We start from the raw sequence: 23,427 nt of genomic DNA on the forward strand, positions 1-23,427 counted from the left end.
GGATAATATTGGTATGAGGTCTTCTATGAAGGTTTGATAGAATTCTGCACTAAACCCGTCTGGACCTGGGCACTTTTTGGTTGGGAGACCTTTAATGACTGCTTCTATTTCCTTAGGAGTTATGGGGTTGTTTAACTCATTTATCTGTTCCTGATTTAACTTCGATACCTGGTATCTGTCTAGGAAATTGTCCATTTCCTGAAGATTTTCAAGTTTTGTTGAATATAGGTTTTTATACTAAGATCTGATGATTTTTTGAATTTCCTCTGAATCTGTAGTTATGTCTCCCTTTTCATTTCTGATTTTGTTAATTTGGACGCACTCTCTGTGTCTTCTCGTTAGTCTGGCTAAGGGTTTATCTATCTTGTTGATTTTCTCAAAGAACCAACTTTTGGTTCTGTTGATTCTTTCTATGGTCCTTTTTGTTTCTACTTGGTTGATTTCAGCTCTGAGTTTGATTATTTCCTGCTTTCTACTCCTCCTGTGTGTATTTGCTTCTTTTTGTTCTAGAGCTTTTAGGTGTGCTGTCAAGCTGCTGACATATGCTCTTTCCTGTTTCTTTCTGCATGCACTCAGCGCTATGAGTTTTCCTCTTAGCACAGCTTTCATTGTGTCCCATAAGTTTGGGTATGTTGTACCTTCATTTTCATTAAATTCTAAAAAGTTTTTAATTTCTTACTTTATTTCTTCCTTGACCAGGTTATCATTGAGTAGAGCATTGTTCAATTTCCACGTATATGAGGGCATTCTTCCCTTATTGTTATTGAAGACCAGTTTTAGGCCGTGGTGGTCCGATAGCACGCATGGGATTATTTCTATCTTTCTGTACCTGTTGAGGCCCGTTTTTTGACCAATTATATGGTCAATTTTGGAGAAAGTACCATGAGGAGCTGAGAAGAAGGTATATCCTTTTGCTTTAGGATAGAATGTTCTATAAATATCCGTTAAGTCCATTTGGCTCATGACTTCTCTTAGTCTGTCTACATCACTGTTTAATTTCTGTTTCCATGATCTGTCCATTGATGAGAGTGGGGTGTTGAAATCTCCCACTATTATTGTGTGAGGTGCAATGGGTGTTTTGAGCTTTAGTAAGGTTTCTTTTACGTATGTTGGTGCCCTTGTATTTGGGGCATAGATATTTAGGATTGAGAGTTCATCTTGGTGGATTTTTCCTTTGATGAATATGAAGTGTCCTTCCTTATCTTTTTTGATGACTTTTAGTTGGAAATTGATTTTTTTTGATATTAGAATGGCGACTCAAGCTTGCTTCTTCTGACCATTTGCTTGGAAAGTTGTTTTCCAGCCTTTCACACTGAGGTAGTGTCTGTCTTTGTCTCTGAGGTTTGTTTCCTGTAGGCAGCAGAATGCAGGGTCCTCGTTGCGTATCCAGTTTGTTAATCTATGTCTTTTTATTGGGGAGTTGAGGTCATTGATGTTGAGAGATATTAAGGAATAGTGATTATTGCTTCCCATTATATTCATATTTGTATGTGAGGTTATGTTTGTGTGCTTTCATTCTCTTTGTTTTGTTGCCAAGACGATTAGTTTCTTGCTTCTTCTAGGGTATAGCTTGCCTCCTTATGTTGGGCTTTACCATTTATTATCATTTGTAGTGCTGGATTTGTAGAAAGATATTGTGTAAATTTGGTTTTGTCATGGAATATCTTGGTTTCTCCTTCTATGTTCATTGAGAGTTTTGCTGGATACAGTAACCTGGGCTGTCATTTGTGTTCTCTTAGGGTCTCTATGACATCAGTCCAGGATCTTCTGGCCTTCATAGTTTCTGGCGAGAAGTCTGGTGTGATTCTGATAGGTCTGCCTTTATATGTTACTTGTCCTTTTTCCCTTACTGCTTTTAATATCCTTTCTTTATTTTGTGTGTTTGGTGTTTGGACAATTATGTGACGGGAGGTGTTTCTTTTCTGGTCCAATCTATTTGGAGTTCTGTAGGCTTCTTGTATGCCTATGGGTATCTCTTTTTTTAGGTTAGGGAAGTTTTCTTCTATGATTTTGTTGAAGATATTTACTGGTCCTTTGGGCTGGGAGTCTTCACTCTCTTCTATACCTATTATCCTTAGGTTTGATCTTCTCATTGAGTCCTGGATTTCCTGTACGTTTCGGACCAGTAGCTTTTTCCTCTTTACATTATCTTTGACAGTTGAGTCAATGATTTCTATGGAATCTTCTGCTCCTGAGATTCTCTCTTCCATCTCTTTTATTCTGTTGGTGAAGCTTGTATCTACAGCTCCTTGTCTCTTCTTTTGGTTTTCTATATCCAGGGTTGTTTCCATGTGTTCTTTCTTGATTGCTTCTATTTCCATTTTTAATTCCTTCAACTGTTTGATTGTGTTTTCCTGGAATTCTTTCAGGGATTTTTGTGTCTCCTCTCTATGGGCTTCTACTTGTTTATTTATGTTTTCCTGGAATTCTTTCAGGGATTTTTGTGTCTCCTCTCTATGGGCTTCTACTTGTTTATTTATGTTTTCCTGGAATTCTTTCAGGCATTTTTGCGATTCCTCTCTGTAGGCTTCTACTTTTCTCTAAGGGAATTCTTCATGTCTTTCTTTAAGTCCTCCAGCATCATGATCAAAAATGATTTTGAAACTAGATCTTGCTTTTCTGGTGTGTTTGGATATTCCATGTTTGTTTTGATGAGAGAATTGGGCTCCGATGGTGCCATGTAGTCTTGGTTTCTGTTGCTTGGGTTCTTGCGCTTGCCTCTCGCCATCAGATTATCTCTAGTGTTACTTTGTTCTGCTATTTCTGACAGTGGCTGGACTGTCCTATAAGCCTGTGTGTCAGGAGTGCTGTAGACCTGTTTTCCTCTCTTTCAGTCAGTTATGGGGACAGAGTGTTCTGCTTTCGGGCATGTAGTTTTTCCTCTCTACAGGTCTTCAGCTGTTCCTGTGGGCCTGTGTCTTGAGTTCACCAGGCAGCTTTCTTGCAGCAGAAAAGTTGGTCTTACCTGTGGTCCTGAGGCTCAAGTTCGCTCGTAGGGTGCTGCCCACGGGCTCTCTGCAGCGGCAGCAACCAGGAAGACCTGTGCCGCCCCTTCCGGGAGCTTCAGTGCACCAGGGTTCCAGATGGTCTTTGGCTTTTTCCTCTGGCATCCGAGATGTGTGTGCAGAGAGCAGTCTCTTCTGGTTTCCCAGGCTTGTCTGCCTCTCTTAAGGTTTAGCTCTCCCTCCCACGGGATTTGGGTGCAGAGAACTGTTTATCTGGTCTGTTTCCTTCAGGTTCAGGCGGTGTCTCAGGCAGGGGTCCTGCCGCTCCTGGGCCCTCCCCCACAGGAGCCCAGAGGCCTTATACAGTTTCCTCTTGGGCCAGGGATGTGGTCAGGGGTGGGCAGTGTTGGTGGTCTCTTCCGCTCTGCAGCCTCAGGAGTGCCCACCTGACCAGGCGGTGAGGTCTCTCTCTCTCACGGGGCCGGGATCCGCGGGTCTCCATAAAGTATTCTTGATGTGGACTAGTAAAACTTTACAGAATTTAGAAGACCACAGTTTTAATTGTATCTAGAAGTTGCACGATGACAACTCCATCATTTTGTCTATTGTTCTCTGATAAGTCAAAAGAGAGCTTGACATGGCTTTGAACACCAAGAATATAGATCTCTATAGTCTTGACTTCATTGATGATTTTCATCAGGCAGGTGCTGTGAGGTAACCATAGTGTAAAACTTCATGTTTCCTTCAATATGACCCTGAGGATTATTATATAAATGCTCAATTTGACCTGTATTAAATGAATTGGATCAGCATACAATTCTATCGACCTTGTTTCCTTTCTCCATCAGGAATTCTGCCAAATATGAGCCATGTGCTGAGCCTTGGAACAGTCTCCCTGCAGAAAGTCCACTTCAGGTGTTCAGTAGTATTTTAGATCTACAGTCACCATGAACTTTACTGGTTTCTTAACATCTGTCACTTCATTTTCAATCTTTCCTTCCCACACAATTGTTTTTCTAATATGCATGATTTTCAACAAATTCATGGATAACATGAAATTTCCTAATAGCTAGGACAATGTCCTCTGGCTCACCATTCCATAACATCAGTCACATAGCCTCTACATAGTCCTTGGCATGGCACCAGACTCATTTGGCATTCAGATTTTCCAAACTGAAACTTTCCAGTTATCCAAGGTAAATTTTAGGTACTGACCTGCTAATTTTTCAAGTAACAAAATTAGCTCTTACTCTGGGACATTCATGATTTAAGAGAATGCAAAAAGATCATAAACTTTGCAGAAGTTCACCACCATACAATAGGAATAGAGTTTGGTTCTTCTATAGGGTGACCTCAGATTAGAGGTGGTCTATTTTTGGGTTTTAAGGTGTGTACCACCATGTCTGGGCCTAAGCTTTTCATAGGTAAAACTCCTCAATATCCGGATCAAAAGCCTGTGTCTTTCATTTCTTGATTGTAGTTCATTCCAAATTGAAAGTCCAAATAATAACAATAACCAAAAATAAAATAAGCTTAGTTGGGTGGAATCTTGCACCAAAGTCACTACTCCCTTAATCTGTTTATCTCCTTGAACATAGGATTTAACTCCATGTACTTTCTGGTCTCCTTTTATTACTTGAAATATATATTTTGTACTTTTCTTTTATGAGCTTTCTGTGTTTGATCAAAACAGTCCTCATAAGACTGAACCACAGGATAAAGTCTAAACTACGCTTTTTTGAGACTTCTTTTGTCAATGCAATTGACCTGAATCTTTTCACTTTAGCCTCAGGCAAACTCTCAAACAATGGCAAAAAGCAGCCACATTCTTCATCAAAATACCATAAAATAGGCTCTAGGCCACAGGGTAACATTCATTTTCTTTGAAAACTCTTGAGCCAGGCCCCCATGGTTCAAATAACCCTCAACACAAACATCTTCCATATTCCTAGTAGGATAGCCCATCAAGCTCCACTAAAAGCATTCCACAGGTTTCCAAGGTCCTAAAATCCACATTCCTCCAAACAAAAAGCATGGTCAGGTTTATCATAGCAATACTCCAGTACCTGGTACCAACTTCTGACTTACTTAGGGTTTCTACTGTTGTAAACAGACACCATGGTCAAGGAAACTCTTATAAGGACAACATTTCATTGGGGCTGGCTTAGAGATACAGAGGATCAACCATTATCATCAAGGCGAGAGCAGGGCATTTTCCAGGCAGGCATGACACAGGAGGATCTGAGAGTTCTACATCTTGTTCTGAAGGCAAATAGGTGATGACTGTTTTTTGTGGGCAGCTAAGATAGGGTTCTGAAAGCCTGCCCCCACAGTGACACTTCCTCTAACAAGGCCGTACCTCCTAACAATACTACTCCCTATGACCAAGCATATTCAAACCACCACAACTACCATGTTAAATTTTCTCTCTGATCTTTGCATTATTTGTGAGTATTAATTTTTCTACAAGTTACTCTATTCTACAAATTTAATATAATAATAAATCTTCAAATGCTAGCTTAATGCCTATATATGTGAATAGCTGCTATGAATTTTTCATGTAGACTTTAAGAAAATATATTGTTCTCCCCAAAATAAAGTTTTTTTTCTCTTTATTTTGTACATTATTGAATCACATAATTCTCATACATGATCTTATTTTTATAGTTTGTGTTGCTCTGGAAGTGTAAAGACCAAATTTCCTGAGAAAGTATTAGACTAAAAGCAAACTCCATGCTGAGGCAGATTTGTGGGTATAGTGGCAAGTACGAGAAAAACAGCTAAAAGTAAATGACAGTACAAAGTGAAATGTGAGTAGACACTCTCTACTCTCTGAGGATAAACAATGTTCATGTATCAGTAGAATGCTTTTGCATACATGTTTATGAATTGATTGGGAATGACTAAATTTATCTCTGATTCTTAATAGTCAATTTACTTTTAACTTTTACTCTTCCTAATACCAAAATAACAACTGTGAGTCTCATTCTGTGTTGATAAATCTAGATGACCCAAGTACTCACTTTTATAACCTCAAGCTAATATTTTATACCTTATTTTGATTTTATATTCCATATAGCTTTAGACTTTTCTTAGTCACATTTAATGTCATGATTGCTTTTATGTCATTATAATTCTGGGTTCATTTTGAGATTATTTACTTGCTCTTTGTATTAGTCTGTTTCTGTAGATAACTTCAAAGTCCTTATGCAGATCCAGAAAATAATTTGATCTACTTTTTATAATATCATTATATTCATTCATCATTATTTTTTTGTTTCAAAGATATTTGATGAAGGATTGTTTCATGGATTTTAATTCAACTATTTCAAATATTTCCTACAAGAAATATCAATACTATTCTCCTTGCCTTATAGTGGCATCCAAATAAATGGAGAACATTAGTAATCTGATTAGTCCTCATAACAAACAATTAAAGACTTGAATAGAGCAAAAACCAAAGAAGAAACTTTTGATATTCAGTTGCTTTTAGTTGAAATATAAGTTCTAACCTGCCTTCACAGTCAAACTGAAACACTAATTCTTTTATTATTCTTATTTTATATTTTTCTTGTTTTATTCATATGTGTGTGTTCAAGTCATAATATGGGAGCATGAGTACCAAAGTGCATATACAGAAGTCAGAGCACAACTTTTCAGGAAAGGCTTTCTATCCTTCTACCTTATATTTTTAAGACTGATTTTATGTATGTGTAAGTATGTCTATATTCAGAACATGTGAAGATGAAATGTAGTGGCCAAAAGAGGTGAGAAAAGAAAGGTTAGATAGCCGTCTATATTCTTCAGTCAAGTTCAGTAATAATTACCTGTCATTTACCAAATCTGTTTCTGCTACAGAATAAAATCATACTGATACTGGTTGTTCATTATAAAACCATCCTATCTCCTGAGCAGCATGTTTCATCTATGAGCAATATATTTCATCTATGAAAATATATACAATTTATCATAAGGTTATGGATTCCCTTATCTACCATGTTTTTTAAAGTGAATTAATTGACATATGGCTCCCATTTATATGCTCATACTCAAATGTTGAAATTGTTTACATTTGTGTTTCTATTTCTAATTTATTATAAAATTATACTAAAGTTTGAGCCCACTTTGTATGGGATGAAAAAAAGTACCTTTCTTGGACTCATAATTTCCTATACTATTGAGCAACTGGGGTTTGTTTAGCTGAGAAGAAGACTGCTGTTACTGGTTTAAACAGCTAGTTCTGCACCATAAATCTTAAGATACTTTTCTAGAACATGCAGCTATTTCAGCTAAGTATTACTTAATGTAAACATTTATAATAAATATGTGTTCATCGTGTATGTTGTTTTAAAGCTACAGCACCTTTCAATGATCAAAGAGTCAGGCTTTACTTTTTTTTAATTTTCAAGAAGTAATACATGTACTTATTAAAACAATATGCTGGATTTGTAATGAAAATAAAAATTCCTTCTACCTCCAACTCCTTTCCTAAAACACATTTTATAATGGATTTAACCCCTTTTTTGTATGTCATCTTTGTGACTCCATGTAACACTTATCACATATATTTTCCCTTCTAATTTGTGGTAATATTCAGTTTAGTCCTCCTTGTAAGGCATAGCCTTGTACATTCAAAAGAGTCTTTCCTCCATTCACATTCCCACTGTCTTCCAGATTCTGACACAGAAGTTAGATTCCATGTTCTAGCTGCTGTTGTTGTTGCAGACAAACTTCTCTTCCTGTTGTATCTGCTGTGTCTTGAAATTTATATAACTAGTTTTTTCTTGATCTGTCCATTTACTTCATATTATTAGATTACTTCAGTATTTGTCTTAGTGTTCTATTGCTGTGAAAAGTCATCATGACCACAGCAACTCTAATTAAAAATAATAATTAAAAAACCATTTAGTCCTAGTAAGAGCACCAGTGGAAGGGGAAGCCCTGGGTCCTGCTAAGACTGAAGAACCCCCAGTGAACTAGACTGTTGGGGGGAGGGCGGCAATGGGGTGAGGGTCGGGAGGAGAACACCCATAAGGAAGGGGAGGGGGGAGGGGGATGTTTGCCCGGAAACCGGGAAAGGGAATAACACTCGAAATGTATATAAGAAATACTCAAGTTAATAAAAAAATTTAATTCTGAGTTTGCTTATAATTCCAGGGGCTTGGTCCATGATCATCATAGTGGGATACAGGCAGAAATGGCACTGGAGCAATAGCTAAAAGCTTTCCACCCTGATCTACAAGCAGCAAGTAGGCAGAGAGAGAGAGAGAGGGTCTAACATGGTCTGACATGGTCTTTGAAACCTCAAAGTCCACCCCAATTGACACACCTCCCCAAAGAAGGCCACACTTTCTAATCCTTCCCAAACAGTTTCATGAACTGAGAAGCAAACATTCAAATAAATGAGCCAGTAGGGGCCATTTTTATTCAAACTACCACAATACTTCAGAAATGTCTTCTTTTCCATTCCAACTTTATAAAACATATTTCCAATATATTTTTATTTCTTCTTTATTTTCGACCCTATTTCTATAGTTCCTGTGATCCATATTAGTCATTTGTGGTATTTATCTTTTATTATGTGCAATGTTTCTGAGAGTTCTCTTTGACTTTATAATCTAAAACTTCTATTCTTATGAGCTCTTTCTTATTTTCTAGTTTTATTTACCATATTTTTTCTGGTTCTGTTATGTCCTCGTTTTTTTCTAAGTACACCAACTACAGACTTTTGTGGTTCTTTTTACAGAACTAATGCTTCTTCTAGGGTCAACTGTCCCCTCATCTCTTTCAACTGTTCCTGTTCCAGTCAAATATCTTGTGCTCTTTAGTTATGATTTCAGGGTTGAAATTAATTGACAGCCTATGCTGACTGAAGGAACATTTTGAAGTCTATGTAATAGATTATAGAAAGTCAATTGGTATTGACAATCTGTCGATGGTATTTTATGTAGTCACTTCCTGTATAATTAAATTACCTCTATTAAATATGCATCAAACTTCCATTGCTCCTTCTAACTCTGGGCCTGGAACTCTGCAGGTATAATTTGGGAAAAAAAGCTGCAGCTATTTTCTGTATTTCTTGGCTTATAATTCCTGATTTGCTTTGTATACCAACAGAGATATGCCCTCTTTTATAGATGACATATACATCTTCCTTCTAGAAATTTAAGAATATCTATATATTTGAGGTTTATTGTTTTATGATCATTCTATGGGCCTATTAGTCTAGAAAAGACTACCTGCTTAGTAGAATAAAGTAGCAACTCCTTTCTTATTCCAATAATGAGGAAATGGAATCAATCTAATACAGCAATTAACAACATGAGGGTAATGGGACATGGGCATCAACATCATTGGGAATGTATTAGAAGTATAAGCTGTCCTGTGTCAGACAACTGAATCAGGATGAGACTCTGAAATTCTAAGGTGAGGCAGAGCATTCTGGGTTTTATCAAGACCTTTAAGTGATATGTAGTAACCTTTAACTTTATGTTTATAAAGCTACAAACTTGAAGAATGTGTATCCATCTTGCATTTCTTTATGCCTTAAGAACACCTATTTGCAGATCCATTGATACAGGTCTGTAGAATAAAGCTTAGTTCCCCAACAGTCCTACCATTTCCTAATAAACATTGTTTATCACATGAAGGCCGATGTGCTCTTTCCAAAGTCTTAAGTATAATAAAAATTATCAGAGCAGTACATATTTAACTGTGCTTATATACTGGGATGAGGTCTGAATTTTCTTTGATTCATCTTGTTTTACTTTCCATATTGATATCTTAATTATTACAACTGAATATCTGTCCCCTCTCTGTTTTTACAATCATACTCATAGCCTGGGACCTCGAGGAACCTCACCTACTAACATTCACTCTACTTCTTTTGGTTATAAAAATTAAGTGAAGTAATGGAAGCATGTATTCTATTGGACTTCATCTCTCTGTTCAGATTCTCCAGTGCAATGTTTTGTATATTTGCTTTAAAAACTTAAATACTTATATTTTCTTAACATACTATATCACATTCTTGTCCTTGAATATTACAAACCAGACCTGATCACAATCCAATATATAACCACTAAGGAGAAATCTGTCAGTAACATTGATAGCATTTACTCTATACCCTAATCAAAGAAGCTGACTAGTCACCCACAAAATCAATTGGCAACTGACACAGGCAATTATGTGTGACATGCCAGTTTTAGAGTGTCATTTATAAGTATACTGAGACTGGATCTAAGAAGGAAAAGTGCATTTGCCAGGTGACCTGCAGAGCTGCCTGCTGGGCAAGAATAGATAAGAAGAGCACTGATCTTTTAGTTCAAGAAAATGACACTTTGGCCTTCATGGTAGGAGTCTGTCTGACTAGCTTTGGTAGAGTCTTTTCTATTCCATGTGTAGTAATTTCAGCAAAGATCTCTACAGTATATGGCAAAGAGTGATGAACGATTACTTCAGTTTCAGTAAAGCAATGAGAAAGAGCTTAGGAGAAGAAGATGAAAGGAAATCCCTAGATAACTCGCACATGTCCTACAACCGACTAAAGCATGAGCAGCATATTTGTTCCACTTGACCTTTACCTTTTCTGGATGCACAAAATGCACTGAGGAATGAGATATATCTGCAGATCTTATTCCTCACTGGATATAGAACAAAGAGAATTTCTGATTTTAAGACACATAATCTAATTAATAAATGGGTTTCCTGTGCCATAAGAAAAGTTCTATATAGAGACATTATAAAAAATAAAACTTGCTAACCAAGAACTGAATTTCTAGATCAATTAGTATTCTAATGAGTATTAAGAATTAAAATTTGTGGCAGCAGCTCTCTGCTCCCAGACCCGGTGAGAGAGAGACCCAACCGCCTGGTCAGGTGGGCACTCCTGAGGCTGCAGAGCGGAAGAGACCACCAACACTGCTCACCCCTGCCCACATCCCTGGCCCAAGAGGAAACTGTATAAGGCCTCTGGGCTCCCGTGGGGGAGCGGCAGGACCCCTGCCAGAGACACCGCTGGACCCTGAAAGAAACAGACCGGATAAACAGTTCTCTGCACCCAAATCCCGTGGGAGGGAGAGCTAAACCTTCAGAGAGGCAGACAAGCCTGGGAAACCAGAAGAGACTGCTCCCTGCACACACATCTCGGTCGCCAGAGGAAAAAGCCAAAGACCATCTGGAACCCTGGTGCACTGAAGCTCCCGGAAGGGGCGGCACGGGTCTTCCTGGTTGCTGCCGCTGCAGAGAGCCCCTGGGCAGCACCCCACGAGCAAACCTGAGCCTCGGGACCACAGGTAAGACCAACTTTTCTGCTGCAAGAAAGCTGCCTGGTGAACTCAAGACACAGGCCCACAGGAACAGCTGAAGACCTGCAGAGAGGAAAAACTACACGCCCGAAAGCAGAACACTCTGTCCCCATAACTGACTGAAAGAGAGGAAAACAGGTCTACAGCACTCCTGACACACAGGCTTATAGGACAGTCTAGCCACTGTCAGAAATAGCAGAACAAAGTAACACTAGAGATAATCTGATGGCGAGAGGCAAGCGCAGGAACCCAAGCAACAGAAACCAAGACTACATGCCATCATCGGAGCCCAATTCTCCCACCAAAACAAACATGGAATATCCAAACACACCAGAAAAGCAAGATCTAGTTTCAAAATCATATTTGATCATGATGCTGGAGGACTTCAAGAAAGACATGAACACACTTAGGGAAGCACAGGAAAACATTAATAAACAAGTAAAAGCCTACAGAGAGGAATCGCAAAAATCCCTGAAAGAATTCCAGGAAAACACAATCAAACAGTTGAAGGAATTAAACATGGAAATAGAAGCAATCAAGAAAGAACACATGGAAACAACACTGGATATAGAAAACCAAAAGAAGAGACAAGGAGCTGTAGATACAAGCTTCACCAACAGAATACAAGAGATGGAAGAGAGAATCTCAGGAGCAGAAGATTCCATAGAAATCATTGACTCAACTGTCAAAGATAATGTAAAGCGGAAAAAGCTACTGGTCCAAAACGTACAGGAAATCCAGGACTCAATGAGAAGATCAAACCTAAGGATAATAGGTATAGAAGAGAGTGAAGACTCCCAGCTCAAAGGACCAGTAAATAGCTTCAACAAAATCATAGAAGAAAACTTCCCTAACCTAAAAAAAGAGATACCCATACACATACAAGAAGCCTACAGAACTCCAAATAGATTGGACCAGAAAAGAAACACCTTCTTCACATAATTGTCAAAACACCAAACACACAAAATAAAGAAAGAATATTAAAAGCAGTAAGGGAAAAAGGTCAAGTAACATATAAAGGCAGACCTATCAGAATCACACCAGACTTCTCGCCAGAAACTATGAAGGCCAGAAGATCCTGGACTGATGTCATACAGACCCTAAGAGAACACAAATGCCAGCCCAGGTTACTGTATCCAACAAAATTCTCAATTAACATTGATGGAGAAACCAAGATATTTCATGACAAAACCAAATTTACACAATATCTTTCTACAAATCCAGCACTACAAAGGATAATAAATGGTAAAGCCCAACATAAGGAGGCAAGGTATGCCCTAGAAGAAGCAAGAAACTAATCGTCTTGGCAACAAAACAAAGAGAATGAAAGCACACAAACATAACCTCACATCCAAATATGAATATAACGGGAAGCAATAATCACTATTCCTTAATATCTCTCAATATCAATGGCCTCAACTCCCCAATAAAAAGACATAGATTAACAAACTGGATACGCAACGAGGACCCTGCATTCTGCTGCCTACAGGAAACACACCTCAGAGACAAAGACAGACACTACCTCAGAGTGAAAGGCTGGAAAACAACTTTCCAAGCAAATGGTCAGAAGAAGCAAGCTGGAGTAGCCATTCTAATATCAAATAAAATCAATTTCCAACTAAAAGTCATCAAAAAAGATAAGGAAGGACACTTCATATTCATCAAAGGAAAAATCCACCAAGATGAACTCTCAATCCTAAATATCTATGCCCCAAATACAAGGGCACCTACATACGTAAAAGAAACCTTACTAAAGCTCAAAACACACATTGCACCTCACACAATAATAGTGGGAGATTTCAACACCCCACTCTCATCAATGGACAGATCATGGAAACAGAAATTAAACAGTGATGTAGACAGACTAAGAGAAGTCATGAGGCAAATGGACTTAACCGATATTTATAGAACATTCTATCCTAAAGCAAAAGGATATACCTTCTTCTCAGCTCCTCATGGTACTTTCTCCAAAATTGACCATATAATTGGTCAAGAAACGGGCCTCAACAAGTACAAAAAGATAGAAATAATCCCATGCGTGCTATCGGACCACCACGGCCTAAAACTGGTCTTCAATAACAATAAGGGAAGAATGCCCACATATACGTGGAAATTGAACAATGCTCTACTCAATGATAACCTGGTCAAGGAAGAAATAAAGAAAGAAATTAAAAACTTTTTAGAATTTAATGAAAATGAAGATACAACATACTCAAACTTATGGGACACAATGAAAGCTGTGCTAAGAGGAAAACTCATAGCGCTGAGTGCCTGCAGAAAGAAACAGGAAAGAGCATATGTCAGCAGCTTGACAGCACACCTAAAAGCTCTAGAACAAAAAGAAGCAAATACACCCAGGAGGAGTAGAAGGCAGGAAATAATCAAACTCAGAGCTGAAATCAACCAAGTAGAAACAAAAAGGACCATAGAAAGAATCAACAGAACCAAAAGTTGGTTCTTTGAGAAAATCAACAAGATAGATAAACCCTTAGACAGACTAACGAGAGGACACAGAGAGTGTGTCCAAATTAACAAAATCAGAAATGAAAAGGGAGACATAACTACAGATTCGGAGGAAATTCAAAAAATCATCAGATCTTACTATAAAAACCTATATTCAACAAAATTTGAAAATCTTCAGGAAATGGACAATTTCCTAGACAGATACCAGGTATCGAGGTTAAATCAGGAACAGATAAACCAGTTGAACAACCCCATAACTCCTAAGGAAATAGAAGCAGTCATTAAAGGTCTCCCAACCAAAAAGAGCCCAGGTCCAGACGGGTTTAGTGCAGAATTCTATCAAACCTTCATAGAAGACCTCATACCAATATTATCCAAACTATTCCACAAAATTGAAACAGATGGAGCCCTACCGAATTCCTTCTACGAAGCCACAATTACTCTTATACCTAAACCACACAAAGACACAACAAAGAAAGAGAACTTCAGACCAATTTCCCTTATGAATATCGACGCAAAAATACTCAATAAAATTCTGGCAAACCGAATTCAAGAGCACATCAAAACAATCATCCACCATGATCAAGTAGGCTTCATCCCAGGCATGCAGGGATGGTTTAATATACGGAAAACCATCAACGTGATCCATCATATAAACAAACTGAAAGAACAGAACCACATGATCATTTCATTAGAAGCTGAGAAAGCATTTGACAAAATTCAACACCCCTTCATGATAAAAGTCCTGGAAAGAATAGGAATTCAAGGCCCATACCTAAACATAGTAAAAGCCATATACAGCAAACCAGTTGCTAACATTAAACTAAATGGAGAGAAACTTGAAGCAATCCCACTAAAATCAGGTACTAGACAAGGCTGCCCACTCTCTCCCTACTTATTCAATATAGTTCTTGAAGTTCTAGCCAGAGCAATCAGACAACAAAAGGAGATCAAAGGGATACAGATCGGAAAAGAAGAGGTCAAAATATCACTATTTGCAGATGACATGATAGTATATTTAAGTGATCCCAAAAGTTCCACCAGAGAACTACTAAAGCTGATAAACAACTTCAGCAAAGTGGCTGGGTATAAAATTAACTCAAATAAATCAGTTGCCTTCCTCTATGCAAAAGAGAAACAAGCCGAGAAAGAAATTAGTGAAACGACACCCTTCATAATAGACCCAAATAATATAAAGTACCTCGGTGTGATTTTAACCAAGCAAGTAAAAGATCTGTACAATAAGAACTTCAAGACACTGAGGAAAGAAATTGAAGAAGACCTCAGAAGATGGAAAGATCTCCCATGCTCATGGATTGGCAGGATTAATATAGTAAAAATGGCCATTTTACCAAAAGCAATCTACAGATTCAATGCAATCCTCATCAAAATACCAATCCAATTCTTCAAAGAGTTAGACAGAACAATTTGCAAATTCATCTGGAATAACAAAAAACCCAGGATAGCTAAAGCTATCCTCAACAATAAAAGAACTTCAGGGGGAATCACTATCCCTGAACTCAAGCAGTATTACAGAGCAATAGTGATAAAAACTGCATGGTATTGGTACAGAGACAGACAGATAGACCAATGGAATAGAATTGAAGACCCAGAAATGAACCCACACACCTATGGTCACTTGATTTTTGACAAAGGAGCCAAAACCATCCAATGGAAAAAAGATAGCATTTTCAGCAAATGGTGCTGGTTCAACTGGAGGGCAACATGTAGAAGAATGCAGATCGATCCATGCTTATCACCCTGTACAAATCTTAAGTCCAAGTGGATCAAAGACCTCCACATCAAACCAGACACACTCAAACTAATAGAAGAAAAACTACGGAAGCATCTGGAACACATGGGCACTGGAAAAAATTTCCTGAACAAAACACCAATGGCTCATGCTCTAAATCAAGAACCGATAAATGGGATCTCATAAAACTGCAAAGCTTCTGTAAGGCAAAGGACACTGTGGTTAGGACAAAACGGCAACCAACAGATTGGGAAAAGATCTTTACCAATCCTACAACAGATAGAGGCCTTATATCCAAAATATACAAAGAACTCAAGAAGTTAGACCACAGGGAAACAAATAACCCTATTAAAAAATGGGGTTCAGAGCTAAACAAAGAATTCACAGCTGAGGAATGCCGAATGGCTGAGAAACACCTAAAGAAATGTTCAACATCTTTAGTCATAAGGGAAATGCAAATCAAAACAACCCTGAGATTTCACCTCACAACAGTGCGATTGGCTAAGATCAAAAACTCAGGTGACAGCAGATGCTGGCGAGGATGTGGAGAAAGAGGAACACTCCTCCATTGTTGGTGGGATTGCAGACTGGTAAAACCATTCTGGAAATCAGTCTGGAGGTTCCTCAGAAAATTGGACATTGAACTGCCTGAGGATCCAGCTATACCTCTCTTGGGCATATACCCAAAGGATGCCTCAACATATAAAAGAGACACGTGCTCCACTATGTTCATCGCAGCCTTATTTATAATAGCCAGAAACTGGAAAGAACCCAGATGCCCTTCAACAGAGGAATGGATCCAGAAAATGTGGTACATCTACACAATGGAATATTACTCAGCTATCAAAAACAACGAGTTTATGAAATTCGTAGGCAAATGGTTGGAACTGGAAAATATCATCCTGAGTGAGCGAACCCAATCACATAAAGACATACATGGTATGCACTCATTGATAAGTGTCTATTAGCCCAAATGCTTGAATTACCCTAGATCCCTAGAACAAACGAAACTCAAGACGGATGATCAAAATGTGAATGCTTCACTCCTTCTTTAAATGAGGAAAAAGAATACCCTTGGCAGGGAAGGGAGAGGCAAAGATTAAAACAGAGACTGAAGGAACACCCATTCAGAGCCTGCCCCACATGTGGCCCATACATATAGAACCACCTAATTAGACAAGATGGATGAAGCAAAGAAGTGCAGACCGACAGGAGCCGGATGTAGATCGCTCCTGAGAGACACAGCCAGAATACAGCAAATATAGAGGCGAATGCCAGCAGCAAACCACTGAACTGAGAATTGGTCCCCTATTGAAGGAATCAGAGAAAGAACTGGAAGAGCTTGAAGGGGCTCGAGACCCCAAAAGTACAACAATGCCAAGCAACCAGAGCTTCCAGGGACTAAGCCACTACCTAAATACTATACATGTCCTGACCCTGGACTCTGACCCCATAGGTAGCAATGAATATCCTAGTAAGAGCACCAGTGGAAGGGGAAGCCCTGGGTCCTGCTAAGACTGAACCCCCAGTGAACTAGTCTATGGGGGGAGGGTGGCAATGGGGGGAGGGTTGGGAGGGGAACACCCATAAGGAAGGGGAGGGGGGAGGGGGATGTTTGCCCGGAAACCGGGAAAGGGAATAACACTCGAAATGTATATAAGAAATACTCAAGTTAATAAAAAAAAAAAATTAAAATTTGTGGCAGCAGCTCTCTGCTCCCAGACCCGGTGAGAGAGAGACCCAACCGCCTGGTCAGGTGGGCACTCCTGAGGCTGCAGAGCGGAAGAGACCACCAACACTGCTCACCCCTGCCCACATCCCTGGCCCAAGAGGAAACTGTATAAGGCCTCTGGGCTCCCGTGGGGGAGCGGCAGGACCCCTGCCAGAGACACCGCTGGACCCTGAAAGAAACAGACCGGATAAACAGTTCTCTGCACCCAAATCCCGTGGGAGGGAGAGCTAAACCTTCAGAGAGGCAGACAAGCCTGGGAAACCAGAAGAGACTGCTCCCTGCACACACATCTCGGTCGCCAGAGGAAAAAGCCAAAGACCATCTGGAACCCTGGTGCACTGAAGCTCCCGGAAGGGGCGGCACGGGTCTTCCTGGTTGCTGCCGCTGCAGAGAGCCCCTGGGCAGCACCCCACGAGCAAACCTGAGCCTCGGGACCACAGGTAAGACCAACTTTTCTGCTGCAAGAAAGCTGCCTGGTGAACTCAAGACACAGGCCCACAGGAACAGCTGAAGACCTGCAGAGAGGAAAAACTACACGCCCGAAAGCAGAACACTCTGTCCCCATAACTGACTGAAAGAGAGGAAAACAGGTCTACAGCACTCCTGACACACAGGCTTATAGGACAGTCTAGCCACTGTCAGAAATAGCAGAACAAAGTAACACTAGAGATAATCTAATGGCGAGAGGCAAGCGCAGGAACCCAAGCAACAGAAACCAAGACTACATGCCATCATCGGAGCCCAATTCTCCCACCAAAACAAACATGGAATATCCAAACACACCAGAAAAGCAAGATCTAGTTTCAAAATCATATTTGATCATGATGCTGGAGGACTTCAAGAAAGACATGAACACACTTAGGGAAGCACAGGAAAACATTAATAAACAAGTAAAAGCCTACAGAGAGGAATCGCAAAAATCCCTGAAAGAATTCCAGGAAAACACAATCAAACAGTTGAAGGAATTAAAAATGGAAATAGAAGCAATCAAGAAAGAACACATGGAAACAACCCTGGATATAGAAAACCAAAAGAAGAGACAAGGAGCTGTAGATACAAGCTACACCAACAGAATACAAGAGATGGAAGAGAGAATCTCAGGAGCAGAAGATTCCATAGAAATCATTGACTCAACTGTCAAAGATAATGTAAAGCGGAAAAAGCTACTGGTCCGAAACGTACAGGAAATCCAGGACTCAATGAGAAGATCAAACCTAAGGATAATAGGTATAGAAGAGAGTGAAGACTCCCAGCTCAAAGGACCAGTAAATAGCTTCAACAAAATCATAGAAGAAAACTTCCCTAACCTAAAAAAAGAGATACCCATACACATACAAGAAGCCTACAGAACTCCAAATAGATTGGACCAGAAAAGAAACACCTTCTTCACATAATTGTCAAAACACCAAACACACAAAATAAAGAAAGAATATTAAAAGCAGTAAGGGAAAAAGGTCAAGTAACATATAAAGGCAGACCTATCAGAATCACACCAGACTTCTCGCCAGAAATTATGAAGGCCAGAAGATCCTGGACTGATGTCATACAGACCCTAAGAGAACACAAATGCCAGCCCAGGTTACTGTATCCAACAAAATTCTCAATTAACATTGATGGAGAAACCAAGATATTTCATGACAAAACCAAATTTACACAATATCTTTCTACAAATCCAGCACTACAAAGGATAATAAATGGTAAAGCCCAACATAAGGAGGCAAGGTATGCCCTAGAAGAAGCAAGAAACTAATCGTCTTGGCAACAAAACAAAGAGAATGAAAGCACACAAACATAACCTCACATCCAAATATGAATATAACGGGAAGCAATAATCACTATTCCTTAATATCTCTCAATATCAATGGCCTCAACTCCCCAATAAAAAGACATAGATTAACAAACTGGATACGCAACGAGGACCCTGCATTCTGCTGCCTACAGGAAACACACCTCAGAGACAAAGACAGACACTACCTCAGAGTGAAAGGCTGGAAAACAACTTTCCAAGCAAATGGTCAGAAGAAGCAAGCTGGAGTAGCCATTCTAATATCAAATAAAATCAATTTCCAACTAAAAGTCATCAAAAAAGATAAGGAAGGACACTTCATATTCATCAAAGGAAAAATCCACCAAGATGAACTCTCAATCCTAAATATCTATGCCCCAAATACAAGGGCACCTACATACGTAAAAGAAACCTTACTAAAGCTCAAAACACACATTGCACCTCACACAATAATAGTGGGAGATTTCAACACCCCACTCTCATCAATGGACAGATCATGGAAACAGAAATTAAACAGTGATGTAGACAGACTAAGAGAAGTCATGAGCCAAATGGACTTAACGGATATTTATAGAACATTCTATCCTAAAGCAAAAGGATATACCTTCTTCTCAGCTCCTCATGGTACTTTCTCCAAAATTGACAATGTAATTGGTCAAAAAACGGGCCTCAACAGGTACAGAAAGATAGAAATAATCCCATGCGTGCTATCAGACCACCACGGCCTAAAACTGGTCTTCAATAACAATAAGGGAAGAATGCCCACATATACGTGGAAATTGAACAATGCTCTACTCAATGATAACCTGGTCAAGGAAGAAATAAAGAAAGAAATTAAAAACTTTTTAGAATTTAATGAAAATGAAGATACAACATACTCAAACTTATGGGACACAATGAAAGCTGTGCTAAGAGGAAAACTCATAGCGCTGAGTGCCTGCAGAAAGAAACAGGAAAGAGCATATGTCAGCAGCTTGACAGCACACCTAAAAGCTCTAGAACAAAAAGAAGCAAATACACCCAGGAGGAGTAGAAGGCAGGAAATAATCAAACTCAGAGCTGAAATCAACCAAGTAGAAACAAAAAGGACCATAGAAAGAATCAACAGAACCAAAAGTTGGTTCTTTGAGAAAATCAACAAGATAGATAAACCCTTAGACAGACTAACGAGAGGACACAGAGAGTGTGTCCAAATTAACAAAATCAGAAATGAAAAGGGAGACATAACTACAGATTCGGAGGAAATTCAAAAAATCATCAGATCTTACTATAAAAACCTATATTCAACAAAATTTGAAAATCTTCAGGAAATGGACAATTTCCTAGACAGATACCAGGTATCGAAGTTAAATCAGGAACAGATAAACCAGTTAAACAACCCCATAACTCCTAAGGAAATAGAAGCAGTCATTAAAGGTCTCCCAACCAAAAAGAGCCCAGGTCCAGACGGGTTTAGTGCAGAATTCTATCAAACCTTCATAGAAGACCTCATACCAATATTATCCAAACTATTCCACAAAATTGAAACAGATGGAGCCCTACCGAATTCCTTCTACGAAGCCACAATTACTCTTATACCTAAACCACACAAAGACACAACAAAGAAAGAGAACTTCAGACCAATTTCCCTTATGAATATCGACGCAAAAATACTCAATAAAGTTCTGGCAAACCGAATTCAAGAGCACATCAAAACAATCATCCACCATGATCAAGTAGGCTTCATCCCAGGCATGCAGGGATGGTTTAATATACGGAAAACCATCAACTTGATCCATTATATAAACAAACTGAAAGAACAGAACCACATGATCATTTCATTAGATGCTGAGAAAGCATTTGACAAAATTCAACACCCCTTCATGATAAAAGTCCTGGAAAGAATAGGAATTCAAGGCCCATACCTAAACATAGTAAAAGCCATATACAGCAAACCAGTTGCTAACATTAAACTAAATGGAGAGAAACTTGAAGCAATCCCACTAAAATCAGGGACTAGACAAGGCTGCCCACTCTCTCCCTACTTATTCAATATAGTTCTTGAAGTTCTAGCCAGAGCAATCAGACAACAAAAGGAGATCAAAGGGATACAGATCGGAAAAGATGAGGTCAAAATATCACTATTTGCAGATGACATGATAGTATATTTAAGTGATCCCAAAAGTTCCACCAGAGAACTACTAAAGCTGATAAACAACTTCAGCAAAGTGGCTGGGTATAAAATTACCTCAAATAAATCAGTTGCCTTCCTCTATACAAAAGAGAAACAAGCCGAGAAAGAAATTAGGGAATCGACACCCTTCATAATAGACCCAAATAATATAAAGTACCTCGGTGTGACTTTAACCAAGCAAGTAAAAGATCTGTACAATAAGAACTTCAAGACACTGAGGAAAGAAATTGAAGAAGACCTCAGAAGATGGAAAGATCTCCCATGCTCATGGATTGGCAGGATTAATATAGTAAAAATGGCCATTTTACCAAAAGCAATCTACAGATTCAATGCAATCCCCATCAAAATACCAATCCAATTCTTCAAAGAGTTAGACAGAACAATTTGCAAATTCATCTGGAATAACAAAAAACCCAGGATAGCTAAAGCTATCCTCAACAATAAAAGGACTTCAGGGGGAATCACTATCCCTGAACTCAAGCAATATTACAGAGCAATAGTGATAAAAACTGCATGGTATTGGTACAGGGACAGACAGATAGACCAATGGAATAGAATTGAAGACCCAGAAATGAACCCACACACCTATGGTCACTTGATTTTTGACAAAGGAGCCAAAACCATCCAATGGAAAAAAGATAGCATTTTCAGCAAATGGTGCTGGTTCAACTGGAGGGCAACATGTAGAAGAATGCAGATCGATCCATGCTTATCACCCTGTACAAAGCTTAAGTCCAAGTGGATCAAGGACCTCCACATCAAACCAGACACACTCAAACTAATAGAAGAAAAACTAGGGAAGCATCTGGAACACATGGGCACTGGAAAAAATTTCCTGAACAAAACACCAATGGCTTATGCTCTAAATCAAGAATCGACAAATGGGATCTCATAAAACTGCAAAGCTTCTGTAAGGCAAAGGACACTGTGGCTAGGACAAAACGGCAACCAACAGATTGGGAAAAGATCTTTACCAATCCTACAACAGATAGAGGCCTTATATCCAAAATATACAAAGAACTCAAGAAGTTAGACCGCAGGGAAACAAATAACCCTATTAAAAAATGGGGTTCAGAGCTAAACAAAGAATTCACAGCTGAGGAATGCCGAATGGCTGAGAAACACCTAAAGAAATGTTCAACATCTTTAGTCATAAGGGAAATGCAAATCAAAACAACCCTGAGATTTCACCTCACACCAGTGCGATTGGCTTAGATCAAAAACTCAGGTGACAGCAGATGCTGGCGAGGATGTGGAGAAAGACGAACACTCCTCCATTGTTGGTGGGATTGCAGACTGGTAAAACCATTCTGGAAATCAGTCTGGAGGTTCCTCAGATAATTGGACATTGAACTGCCTGAGGATCCAGCTATACCTCTCTTGGGCATATACCCAAAAGATGCCTCAACATATAAAAGAGACACGTGCTCCACTATGTTCATCGCAGCCTTATTTATAATAGCCAGAAACTGGAAAGAACCCAGATGCCCTTCAACAGAGGAATGGATCCAGAAAATGTGGTACATCTACACAATGTAATATTACTCAGCTATCAAAAACAACGAGTTTATGAAATTCGTAGGCAAATGGTTGGAACTGGAAAATATCATCCTGAGTGAGCTAACCCAATCACAGAAAGACACACATGGTATGCACTCATTGATAAGTGGCTATTAGCCCAAATGCTTGAACTACCCTAGACCCCTAGAACAAACGAAACTCAAGACGGATGATCAAAATGTGAATGCTTCACTCCTTCTTTAAATGAGGAAAAAGAATACCCTTGGCAGGGAAGGGAGAGGCAAAGATTAAAACAGAGACTGAAGGAACACCCATTCAGAGCCTGCCCCACATGTGGCCCATACATATACAGCCACCCAATTAGACAAGATGGATGAAGCAAAGAAGTGCAGACCGACAGGAGCCGGATGTAGATCGCTCCTGAGAGACACAGCCAGAATACAGCAAATATAGAGGCGAATGCCAGCAGCAAACCACTGAACTGAGAATAGGTCCCCTATTGAAGGAATCAGAGAAAGAACTGGAAGAGCTTGAAGGGGCTCGAGACCCCAAAAGTACAACAATGCCAAGCAACCAGAGCTTCCAGGGACTAAGCCACTACCTAAAGACTATACATGGACTGACCCTGGACTCTGACCCCATAGGTAGCAATGAATATCCTAGTAAGAGCACCAGTGGAAGGGGAAGCCCTGGGTCCTGCTAAGACTGAACCCCCAGTGAACTAGACTATGGGGGGAGGGCGGCAATG

Source organism: Rattus norvegicus, chromosome X, assembly GCF_021556685.1.
Source record: "Rattus norvegicus strain SHRSP/BbbUtx chromosome X, alternate assembly SHRSP_T2T, whole genome shotgun sequence".
Lineage (NCBI taxonomy): Eukaryota > Metazoa > Chordata > Mammalia > Rodentia > Muridae > Rattus > Rattus norvegicus.